This window comes from Pinus tabuliformis, chromosome 6, assembly GCF_031772625.1.
Source record: "Pinus tabuliformis cultivar Carrire ecotype Pingquan chromosome 6, CPIR1, whole genome shotgun sequence".
NCBI lineage: Eukaryota > Viridiplantae > Streptophyta > Pinopsida > Pinales > Pinaceae > Pinus > Pinus tabuliformis.
The window spans coordinates 678806686-678819452 of record NC_142292.1 but is presented as its reverse complement, the minus strand read 5'-3'; positions in this window follow the sequence as shown (position 1 = coordinate 678819452).

Genomic DNA, 12767 nt, shown 5'->3' with positions numbered 1-12767 from the left:
CATCCTGTTAATTATGTTCCTTCACTACTACTTCTTGTGAATAATGAAAACCTTGTGTATAAAAACCCTCATACTTTCCAGACCCTTTCTATAGTGATCATCGACCTATTAAGGATAAGATAACACTTTTTGGCGCAACAACCAAAGGTAAATGTAAAGGTATGAGTGTTTAAGTGTGAATATTAAATTGTAGTTAATGGGGAGATAATTGATACGACTGCCAAAAGCGTCGTACCACCAACCATATCATTCAGCCGCAGTTGGGGGGGATTACCGAAATATTGTAATCATTATATGACACGCCAATCACCGCCATCTCTATTTCTTGCGGTAGTATCTAATCCACCTCGTCTGTACCTTATCACGTCATAATTTCATTTGTAACGTTCTGCTCTGTTTTGACCTCGGCAACTCGGCTCAGCACTTTGTATTTTGTCTGAACCAACAACTATGGGAGGAGATGCTGTTAGACATAAACCTGGCTTGACGGAATTACTGGAACTCTACCAGGAGGCATACCAAATCTTTCTACAAGCAGGATGGGTGGATTACTTTAGAAGACTTCCGGATTTTGATTCACAGCAGATTCTGCAATTTGCATGCAATTTGAGGGAAGGATACTCCACTGTCCAAGGGGTGCTAATTCCAGCAACAGAAGAGGACATAGCACAAGTTTCGGGGCTTCCAACCAATGGTATTCGTTGGTTCAGCAGGAAACACCTCATTCTCAATGCACAGCAAGATTTCCTGTTACCAGGGGAGCAGGTTGAAACCAAAGGCAGGGGTGTTGCACTTCGATCACTACCACCACCATGGCCAAAGGTTGCAGAATTTGTTAAGCATTATTTCACTTGCGAGGGCCGTTATCAGGTAGTCTACCAACACAAATTCGTTTTATTAAATCATTTGTGGCATGGTCGTCTAATAAATATGTCCTATTATCTGCTTGGCTGTCTAAAAAATATGGCACACTATACCATGAACGCAAGGCACCAACTCCTCTGCCTCACGCACCATCGTTTGGTCCAACTCTTAATAAATAGAGGCTTCGCCCTACACAATCCACCTCCCCTCAGTAACCCCCCTCAGCAAGCTAAGGAAAATCCTCAGCAAAACGAAGAAAATTCCCAGCAATCTGAGGAAAACTCCCAACAAGTTGCCGAAACTCAGCAACCAGCAGAAGAAACACCCCAATTGAGCACTAAAAATCTGCAGCAGACCCCACCCCTTGATAAAGCCGAACCATCCACTCCCATAGTCCATATCCCCACCGATGATTCGGATGACGATACCCTCATCACTTTCCTTAAGAGGAAAAAGCAACAGAAAGTTGCAACCCCACTAAAAAGAAGAACCAGGGCCTCAGTTAAGGAAGCCACCATTTCTGATAATTCCTCTACCCTGAGGAAAAGTGCTTGTAAGAGAAAAACTACTGTTTCTTCTGATTCTTTACCACGGCAAAGAACAAGGTCGTCTGCAGCAATTGAGGCCATTATCCCAAATGCCCCACCTATCATTCTAAATCCCCATATTAGGCATAGCCCTGAACCTTCACTTTCCTCACCCTCAGGTGCCGAAATGCAGAGCGTTCAAAATTTTGTGACATCATTTTTTTCAACAGAGGCAGCTGCTCCACAAGAACCAGCTGCCGATACATCTAAATTAGACACCCAAGACGATATAGGGCATGTGTTTGTTACACAAGAACCAGCCACTGACCCAACAGGTGCCACACAAGAACCAGCTGTTGGTGAACAAAAAGAAGATGACCTAGATGTGGCTGATACACAAGAACCAGCCACTGAACCAACAGGTGCCACACAAGAACCACCTGTTGGGGAACAAAAAGAAGATGCCCTAGATGTGGCTAATACACAAGAACCATCCACTGACCCAACAGGTGATACACAAGAACCACCTGTTGGAGATAAAAAAGAAGATGCCCTATGTGTGGCTGATACACAAGAACGAGCCACTGACCCAACAGGTGATACAAAAGAACCACCTGTTGTGGACACAAATGATGAAGTTGATGCCGAACAACAATTCTCTCCTCCATTGGAACCTACCACTACAGAAGCCCCTGTTACTTTAGCCTCCCTGGAGGAAGAAAATGAGTTTTTGAAATCAGAAATTAAGGCTTATCAACAAGAGTTAACAATGGCTAGGGAAACCTATAAAAAGGAACTCAATCTGTACATGTTAGCTCAGGTAGCATCTGCAGCTAAAAAAAGTGTAGAGAATGATCAATACAGTGACTACATGTGTAGTGAATGTGGTGATATCTATACTCGAGCAGGATATAAGATAATTGCAGTTCCGTTGACTGGAGCCAATCCTGTTATAATAAAAAAGGAACACCCTGCTGTTACACAAGAACCAGCAGGGTCTTCAAGAATTTTAGAGGAAGAAACAGAACCACCCTGGCCAATCCAAGTTGTTAATGAACAGAAACCAGTACCAAAGTCTTTTACAACTGTGTATACACAGACTGAACCTTCCTGTGTCAGCAATGCCTCACGCACAGACTTCCAGTTTTCAAAAACTAAGTAACACATGGAAGACAGAATATGAGCTCTCCCAAGGAAAGGAATTTCAGCAACAGAAGTCATTATGGCTCAACTATGCATACAGAAATTGGGAAGTGCTTGAACAGTCTCGTGCACAACATAAGGAGAATAAGCAATTAAAAGCCAGACTGTCCCTCATCTTTGACTTGGTCTAGGGTTTACTCACTACAAGGAAGACCTCTTTTAACTATTCTGTATTTTTAAGAGAATGCTTAGTGTTTCTCAAATTAAAAGCAATCAAGGATGGAAGACCCCACTAGGTATCTACACCATAGCAATTTATTGAGACTTTTGCAGAAGCACCAAACAGTGACTAGAACCTGCTCTGTAAAATCTATCTTCACAATGAGGCTATGCCTGAAGATAGAAAGATTAGTTTACTTCCTCTTTGTGGCAATATCCAAATAAGAGCCTTTATCTCCTTCTTGGCCAATCAACTTACTTGGCAGAATACTTTTATGTCTGCAGCACACAATGAGGATAACTATCTTCTCTGGATTCGTTCTGAACCGCAGAATGTAGCCATCTTCATTGCAGAACATCAACGAATTCTATGAGAACCAGGGATGACCGATCATATTAGGAAACTGCAAGCAGCAGTCCTGGAAGACTGCTGACATTATGTGAAAACTAAAGGAGCTCTGGCTATAAAAGCAAATAATCTATTCTGGGAACACTGTCCTAAAGAAATATGGGAATATCATCCCTACAATCCCCTCAATCTTCAGGTGGTAATCTCACGCATACCTGATTATGTTAAATGCATTAGACTGTGTGCTGAACGATGGATTGGTTACCACTTTCATTTCCCTCTCTTATGGCTTCCTGAAGAACAATATAAGGCTCAATTTAAATTGACCAAACAGGAAGAGTTGGCAGCATGGAAGAAACTTCAGAGTGTCCATGGGTTTAGAGACATGGTTGACAGCACCTTCTACAGTTACTGCATAAGCAATTTAAACTGTTCATCCCATTATTCCGACTCAGATTCAGAGTAGACGTTGCATGTGGTCATGCAACATTTTCAGTTGGGGGGGATGTTAGGATCCCATATTGTGTATTTTTGACCTTATATTTTGTCATTATATTACCCTCTTCAACCCTTAGTTGAAAGCCTTTGCTAGTGTTTTGACTTAATCATTCCAAAAGGTATATAGTAACTCTCCTCATTGCTATATGTTTAATTATTCAACACATAATCATGCTATCTTTATAATTGATCCTTGAAGTTGACTAAGTTGCTGAACAATTGTTGAAACTACCTAAAACTGGTAGGAGCACATTTTCCAGTTGCTGAAACAGCGAAAACAGTGCAAACCGCGAAGCTGAAACAACAAGAACAACACGAACCTCGAAGCTGAAATAGTAAGAACAGCATGCGAACTTCGAGGAGACAGTTGAGATTTGCGTAACAAATCTTCAATAGTAAAGGAATCCGATCGATTACTACATTGGTCGTAACGATCGTGATCCACATTATTGTAACAACATTCTGTTAACGAGAACTGATTTCCCTATTTTTGGTACAAAGGGTCGAACTAGAATGTATAATGAAATTTTTTTGTAATAGATGTCTCCTCTATAAAGAGGAGACATCTACATTAGAGGGGGACATATAGATGTATGGAGAGAGGATGAACAAGCTATAACACAGGAATTGTAGTGAAGGGATGAGACTGAATCTTTCTTGTAATATGGTATATTGACAGATGAATAAAGTTATGTTCTGAGTATTTCATCTTAGTTTTTGTGTCCTGGGGAATCTTGTGAGAAGGACATGGCCCACCTTCATCACAAGATTCACCCATCTTCTTTCTGTTGTGTGTTGTGTGTGATTTCTGCTTATATCTTATTCACAAGTACTGCTTCTAATGATATTTTACTTTTGCTGAGACTATTTTTTCCTTTTAACTGATTGATCTTGTATATGAGTGCCTCACCGGTGACTAGGATTTACAGAGTGTATTGGCAAACTAGATAACAGAGGCAGGTGCTGAATGTCCTTACTCTGGGGATAGGGTCCTAATCCTTTGTTACAATATAACCATCACTCCCTTTTGCAGATTTGTTTTCTTTGATTAATTATCTGTTCTTATTCCATTCCTGCAATATGCTATAACTTCTGTAACACAGAGTAGGGGTTTAACAGAGAGATAATTGTTTATACTACAACTTTTAATACTATTAAAATTAAGTACATACAGTACGTAGTCACCTTTGGAATAATCAGACTTTCTCAGGTTGATAATGTGGCACTCAACTATTTAATTAATAAACATTTAAAGTGACCAACAATGACTATAGACATCTGATGGCTTTTGAAGATGATTATTTCTTCATGCTTTAGATGAAGATGAAATTTATGAAGAAATCTCTAAACTCAAAATTTGTTTAGAAGATGTTATCACAAAATCTGACCTTGATAGGCTGCTGATCAAGCAAACTCTGAGTTACTCTTTCAAACCAATATTTTGGTTGAGGCTTAGCCTCCTCAACCTAAGAGGGCTCTCTCACTAGGTTTATGGTTTTTTATTAATGATTAGATGGCTAATTCTAGGAAAAAAATGAACAAAAGTATAGCTGGTGGACTAGTTGAAACTATGATTAGCAAACATCTATTGGGCTATGGAGTCAAAATGGTCTTTAACAAAACAACATGATCAACAAGATATGGAAGTCAGGGCACTTAGAGTTTAGGTTTATGAATAAAACAGTAACATAGTGAAACAACACAGTTTACAAGTATGTGAAGGAAGTTAGAGCATTTTCCAATGAATTCTAACTATCACAAGCTCATACCACTGCAAATAACTAATTGAATAAAGCAATAAGAACATCAAACATATAAACTCTTTGCGAAGCTTGAGTAGTCAAACTGATCTCTGTATTGAGTATGAAAAAACACAGTCTTTTGCAATAACACAATCTTTCCTTTATTAATGAAATTTCCAACCCTTAGGAATTCGATTTTCAAGCTTAATATAGAACTTTACATCATTGGATACTATCATCCACGTTTGGAGGAATTTGAATTCCTAACATAGAAACCTATCTATTCAAAAACACACTATTTAATTACAACTTGATAGTTAGTTGTCTTTTGAGAGTCCTAATACAAATAGGACTAAAGCTCCTAAAACAAGCCTTCAAAACCCTTATCTAAGTCTTTAATACACTATTTAATCAGCTTCCAACCCTGTCCTCAAGTTTGATGATGACCATGATGTTGTTTCAAAACCTATTATATTATGCCTTAACCGCCCTAAAAATTAGGAGACAAAATTCCTCTCTTTTAGGCCCTTAAACCTTTCTGTTTATCTTCAAATAGTTTTCTGCTAGTGTATAGGTGTCATGCATTAATAATTTTGTTTAAACATCATTTTCCACCTTTGCAAAAGGGAACTCAAGCATGTGGATGGAAACATGACTGTGCTTATGCAAATACTATGTTTTCGTAGCACAATCTTCATTTTACCTAAGGAGTACTCCTTGAAGCTTTGCTACCTACATCCCTGCCATCTGAGACTTCATACATAAGCCCATATCCATTAGAAACTTCAAAATTTGGAACTGATCCAGCATTCCCTTCACAATGCATCTATAAGAGCCAAATGATCATCTTCAGCAGTTTCGTAGCGCGCTACGAAACTGTTGTGTGTGTTCTTTTTCAACACGACCTTCAAAAATTAGTGGTTTGGGAGCTTTTTCCAAAATTTTGAGAAGACTGATTTATCAACCAAAAATCAAAGTCACATCCCTTCATAGATGTTCTTCTTTGTAGATGTTCTTCCTTTATATGCCAAAATTCTTTTATGTACCAAAAATTGTTTCAATACATCTCCTTCATTGCCTTTCTTCAACACCTTGTTTCATCATTGTTGTAGACCCTTTTTCCAGAGTGGTTATTTGTATTTCTAGATCTTCAATTTTCCTCTTCAATCCCTTGTTTGTAACTCTGAGTTGAGTATTAATTTTTCTCATAAATTTGGCTTCTTTGATTGCAAGGACAGTCCAGGTAAAGTATTGTTGTTCACTACTAAGTATTTCTGATTTGGGCAATCTTTCAGCCTCCCAGAGAGCCTTCATCCTTTTGAAGTTTGTCTTTTCAACTACATTTTCTCTTTCTCTCACCCTTCGCTTAGCAATCTCATTGTTGGGAGCTTCTAACCTTGTTTCCATGGCTTCATAACTGATCTTTTGCGTTTGAGTAGTAGGAACCATGTTTTTGTCTCCTTTAGGTCTTGAAGATGGTAATTCTAACATTTCTTGCACAAAAACGAAGGCCTCTTCTGTTCTTTCCAATTCAACATTGGACTCTTGCAGTTTCTTGGATTGCTAGGTTAAGGGTTTTCTGGGTTTGAAAACAAAAGCTGCAACCTCATCCTTAAATTCCAGTTTTTTGGAGGATTTCGCTTTCTTCGATTTCCTTTGATCAACCTCTGTCACATCTGCCTGCACCAAATGGGATTCCGTAATGTCAATGGCCCTTAAGATATCACTTAAGTCACCCTTCAGACTTGAACCTTCTCCTGAAATCACTATTTTCCCATTTTCCTTTGCAATCTGGCTTCTAGTAAGTCTCCTTTGAACTAGTTTGCTGGATGACTGTTTTGGTGTTTCTCCTTTAAGCTCAGATATCTTTCCCTTGGCAGATTTAGGAGTCTCAGGAATGACTACTAGACCTTTAACTGCTGAGGGTTTTCTTGCTTGTTCTTTCACCTGCTTCCTTGGCTTTAATTTAGCATACCTTTTTGCCCTGGTCATTGCAGACCTGCTAGCTTATGTTGATGAAGTTTCTTTGACCCCAGAGCTAGTACCTTCACCTTTTTTTTCTATTCCAGAGTCACATACAAAAAAAAATGAAGACCAATCTTTTTTGACCCTTTTGAGTTCATGTAACACTATCAATTTAATTAGGCCATGATGAAACAAGGAAGTCCGACACCCTTGCGACTTTAGCTGAACTTTATCTGCCATCTTAGCTATACTTTGAAATAGGAAGTAAGGCAAATTTAGAGAAATCATACCAGTAAAATGTAAAAGAAGTTTAAAATGATATGAATAGACCTTTTGGTATTTGCCTTCACAGGTGAAATAATGTTGAATGTTGAAGAGCATCTTGGTGTAGTTGTCCTTGATGTAGTCTTTGTGAACTGCTTTAGTTAAGTCAGTTTCTGAAAATTGTGGCTTCAGGGAACACCTTGCATGGTTCCATGTTGAATCTAAAGTTCTTAAACTAGGCCTCTTGTCGCCTAGGAATTTCGGTCACCAACGCTATAACCTTTGGAGAAACTTGCATATCAAGCATTCCGACCTTTGTCTTTAAACCATCAAAATGAAGTGCAAACTCCTTGGTTACTTGGGTATGCCCTCCTTTCAATTATTTACAAAACTTCCAGCACTCTACTTTCATAAAGGCATCTACAACTACTTTGTCTCTGCTTAGGACCTCAGTGTTTTCTGGCTTGGTTCTCAAACAATGGCCAGACCTGTGGTGTTTCTTTTCCTTCGTCATATTTTCTTTTGAGGTCCTGTAACAAAACCAGCTTGTTTTGAAATTCAATTGATTAGCCTCGCCTAAATGATGGATGAAGAAATCCTTGGCGAATGATTCCCAAAGCTTTTTGTCGAACACAAATTTGTTTCAGGGGTTTGCATGCAAACTAAGACGATGAGACTGGGCCAACTTCTTTGAATTTTGAAATTATCATTCATAATGACCCCTAAATTCAAAATGATGAGTTTGGAGTAGTAGCATGCTCGTGGATTGACTTGTGACTAACACCTAATAATGAAAATTCTAATGGGTTTTTACCGGATTGATGTTTGACAAGACTATTTTTATGAATCTGCACTTTCGTAGTGCGCTACAAAAAGCGTTGCGAAAAGAGGAGTGCTTTCGTAGCACAACACTATCTATGCTGTGGAAACGTAGTTTTAGAACTAATTTCAAAATTTTCAAATTTGCCTTGACCTATGATTTTCTAAACAGGGTTATGGGACTCATGAAACATAAGAAATGGATGTTAGACTTTATTTGGACACAAAAGAAAAACTAAACCTTTGAGACTCCTACTGTTACACCTACCCACTGAGCATAAGATGATTTGACACACTCATCTAAGACCATGCAAAAGAAAAATTAAACTCATGTTTTGGTGATAACAGATGAAAAGAATATGGTTATAGATACTCTGACATTCCAACTTGCTGAAAGAGAAAAACACAAAAAAAAACTAGAATGTGAATTTTTGGGTCTAAGAAAGGATATTGAGAAAACAAAAGCTCTCAATCTTAGATTTGCTAAAGGATCAGAAACCTTAAATGAAATTATCAAAGTGTAGCGTTCTCCTCTGATAAAGATAGGTCTTGGATATACTGAAGAAGCATCTCAAGCATAGAATCCGTCAACCTCCACTAAAAGCTATCTCGATGATGCGAAGAGCAGTGAACAGTTTAACAATTGTCAGCAAAGGCATAAAGCAGATCACCAGGTAAATCAGGCTCAAGTTACTTCAAGGATGAATAGAAGCTACAACCAACCTCAGGTGAATCATACTCAATCTGTTTCTAGAATGAATTTCAATGGAAACTACAATCACGAGGTCAGTAGATTTGATAATTGCATGAACTTATTTAAGGGCCAATGTTTTTCATGTCATAACTTTGGACACAAAGCAACTCAATGTGTTGATTACAAGACCATCATGACTAGAGAAGCATGAAATAAAAGGAATGTGACAGAGATCATGAAATGGACCTACAATAACTTTTATCTTCTTCAAAATGAAATAGAATGCTCTATCTTCAACAACTTCGGTCATGAAGAATATGAATGTAGGAGTAAATTTCGGCAAACATCTTAGAAGAAGCAAAAGAAGGAGCAAAATTCACTAAGTCCCAAAATATGGAGAAAGAAAGAACCACAAACAGAAAGATGTGGTATATCCTTATATGCAGAAGGACAAGAAAATCAGTGGTACATCGACAGTGGATGGTCAAAACACATGATAGGAGACAAAGAAAAAATTCAGTCATATAATTCCTTAGAAAAGGAAAAGAAGGTCTCATTTGGAAATGACACTCCTGCTGTCATAAAAGGTAAAGGTTCTGTTCTCTTAAAATAAAAAGTTAAAGCTCGGAATGTTATGTATGTTGATGGTCTAAATCATAACCTGTTGAGTGTCAGTCAAATGTGTGATCAAGGAAATGAAGTAGTATTTTGATCAAAAGGATGTGTTGTTCGTGAGCTTGATACAGGAGAAACCGTGATCAAAGGTATAAGAACTCCAAACAACTTATACATACTCAAGGGAGGACAACAACAATGCTATCTAAGCAAAAATGATGAACATTGTCTATGGCACAGAAGATTGGGGCATCTAAGCTTCTCTCAAATAAGAAAAGCATGCAGATTCCAGGCTGTTTGTGATCTTCCTGATATCAGCATCACAGAAAATACAATATGCAAATCATGTCAATTTGGTAAGAAAACCAGAGCGCACTTCCATGAAAAGGAAGGATCAACAAGTAAGCCTCTTGAACTTGTTCATATTGATTTATGTGGACCATCAAGGAAAAAGTCACCTCGTGGAGAATAATATTTTATATTGTTCATTGATGATTTTTCAAGAATGCGTTGGATAGGACATATAAAGCATAAAGATGAAGCATTTGAAAAATTCAAAGCCTTCAAAGCTTTGGTTGAAAATGAATCAGATCGCAAAATCAAATGCCTTAGATTTGATCAAGGAGGGGAGTTTACCTCGGATGAATTCTTTGACTTTTGTGAAGAACATGGAATAAAAAGGCAATTCTCCACTGCAAGGATTCCTCAGCAAAATGGAGTGGTAGAAAGGATGAATAGAACTATTCAACAAATGGCTCGGGTTATGCTAGATGAGTCTAGAACTCCTGCAACCTTCTGGGGTGAATCTGCATTCATTGCCGTCACTATTCTCAACCAAGAAAATATTCGAGTAAAGAGCACTCAAACTCCATGTGAAATTTCGTATGGTAAGACTCCTACTGCAAAATACTTCAATGTTCCTAGAAGCAAATGTTACATCAAAAGGATTGATGAAAACCTTGGTAAGTTCGAACCCATAGTAGATGAAGGCATTCTCCTTGGTTACTCTTCTCGAAGTAAAGGATATCAATGTTATAATAAAAGACTTGGGAAAATTATTGAAAGTATTGATGTTGTGGTTGATGAAGCATGCAAAAATCCAAAGCAAGTAAAAACCGAAGATTATGAAGAAGATAAGGATTATCCTTCCACATCAAATCAAACTAATTCTGAAGAAGAAACCAATGAAGCACCAGAAGAACAAATAACGGTAGAAGAAAAGACTCCATCCAGGTATGTTCAAAAAAATCATCTAGACTCTCAAATTTTGGGACAGAAAGAGGAAGGTGTGCAGACAAGAAGAACTATTACAGAAGATTCAAGCTATCTAGCATTGCTTTCCTCCACTGAACCTCAAAATTTAAATGAAGCATGCAAAGATGAATTTTGGGTCAAGGCCATGAATGAAGAACTTGAGAAAATTGAAAAAAATAATACTTGGGAATTAGTTCCTATACCTCAAGATAATAATATCATAGGAACTAAATGGATATTCAAAAACAAGATGAATGAAAATGGAGAAGTTATTAGAAGCAAGGTCAGACTTGTTTGTAAAGGATATGCTAAAAAAGAAGGCATAGATGAAGAAACTTTTGCACCTGTTGCTAGACTTGAAGCCATAATATTGTTCCTTGCTCTTTCTAGTTTTCATAAATTCAAAGTATACCAAATGGATGTAAAATCTGCCTTTCTTAATGGAGACTTAGAAGAAGAAGTCCATATTGAGCAACCAGATGGATTCGTTCTTGGGAATGATGCAAAACATGTATGTAGACTTAGAAAGGCTCTCTATGGTCTAAAACAAGCTCCAAGGGCCTGGTATTACCGTCTTGACAAATATCTCCATCAACAAGGTTTTTCAAAGGGATCAACTGATAGCAATCTATATATAAATATTGACAATAGTAAATTGCTAATACTTGTTGTTTATGTTGATGATATCATTTTTCGTAGCAATGAAGAAGCCATGAGTCGGAATTTTGCTTCAGTAATGTAGCAAAAATTTGAAATGTCTCTACTTGGTGAGCTTACACATTTTCTTGGTCTAAAAGTTCAACAACATAAAGATGGTATTTTTCTGTCACAAACCAAATATATCAAACGAATCTTGAAAAAGTATGGCATGGAAGATTCTAAACCAGTATGTACCCCAATGGTAACAGGATGCAATCTCAGCTCAAATGATGAATCAACAGCAGTACATCCACCAACTTACAGATCCATGATTGGCAGTCTTCTTTATGTAACATGTACCCTATCGGACATCATGCATGCAGTAGGAATAGTTGGAAGATTCCAAGCAAATCCAAAAGAATCACACCTTTAGGCAGTGAAAAGGATTTTCAAATATCTTCAAGGGACACATAATTTTGGTTTATTGTATCCTAGAGATACAGATCTTACACTTCATGCATATACATATGCAGATTGGGCAGGAAGCATTGATGACAGAAAAAGCACTATTGGTGGTGCATTCTATATGGCTTCCAGATTAGTGTCTTGGTTCAGCAAGAAACAAAGTTCAATTGCATTATCTACAACTAAAGTAGAATATGTGGCTACTGCATCTTGCTCCACACAACTCCTTTGGATGATGCAAACATTGCAAGACATTCGGATCACATGTACTCCACCCATCTCCATTCTATGTGATAACACAAGTGCCATCAATATTTTAAAGAATCTAGTCATGCATTCCAAGACCAAGCACATACCGATCAAATGTCATTTTCTACGTGAACAAGTGCTTGAACAAAAGGTCAAATTAGAGTATGTTCCCTCCAAAGAATAGGTTGCTGATATATTCACCAAACCACTACCCAGAGAGACATTTGAATATCTCAGACAAAAGTTGGGAGTAGTTGATGCATCATCCTGCTATTAAAACTTATCTGTTCCAGAGAAAGGTGGTTATACGCGAGTTTCATGAAGCATAGAAGCGTACATATGGTGGTTTTTATGGATACAGTTGCATATATGTTGGTTTGAAGGAAAAACAGTGGACCGGACTTAGGATCAAAGGAGTCTGATATGGGTCTAACAGTGATCATCTGGCACAGGTTCAGGGG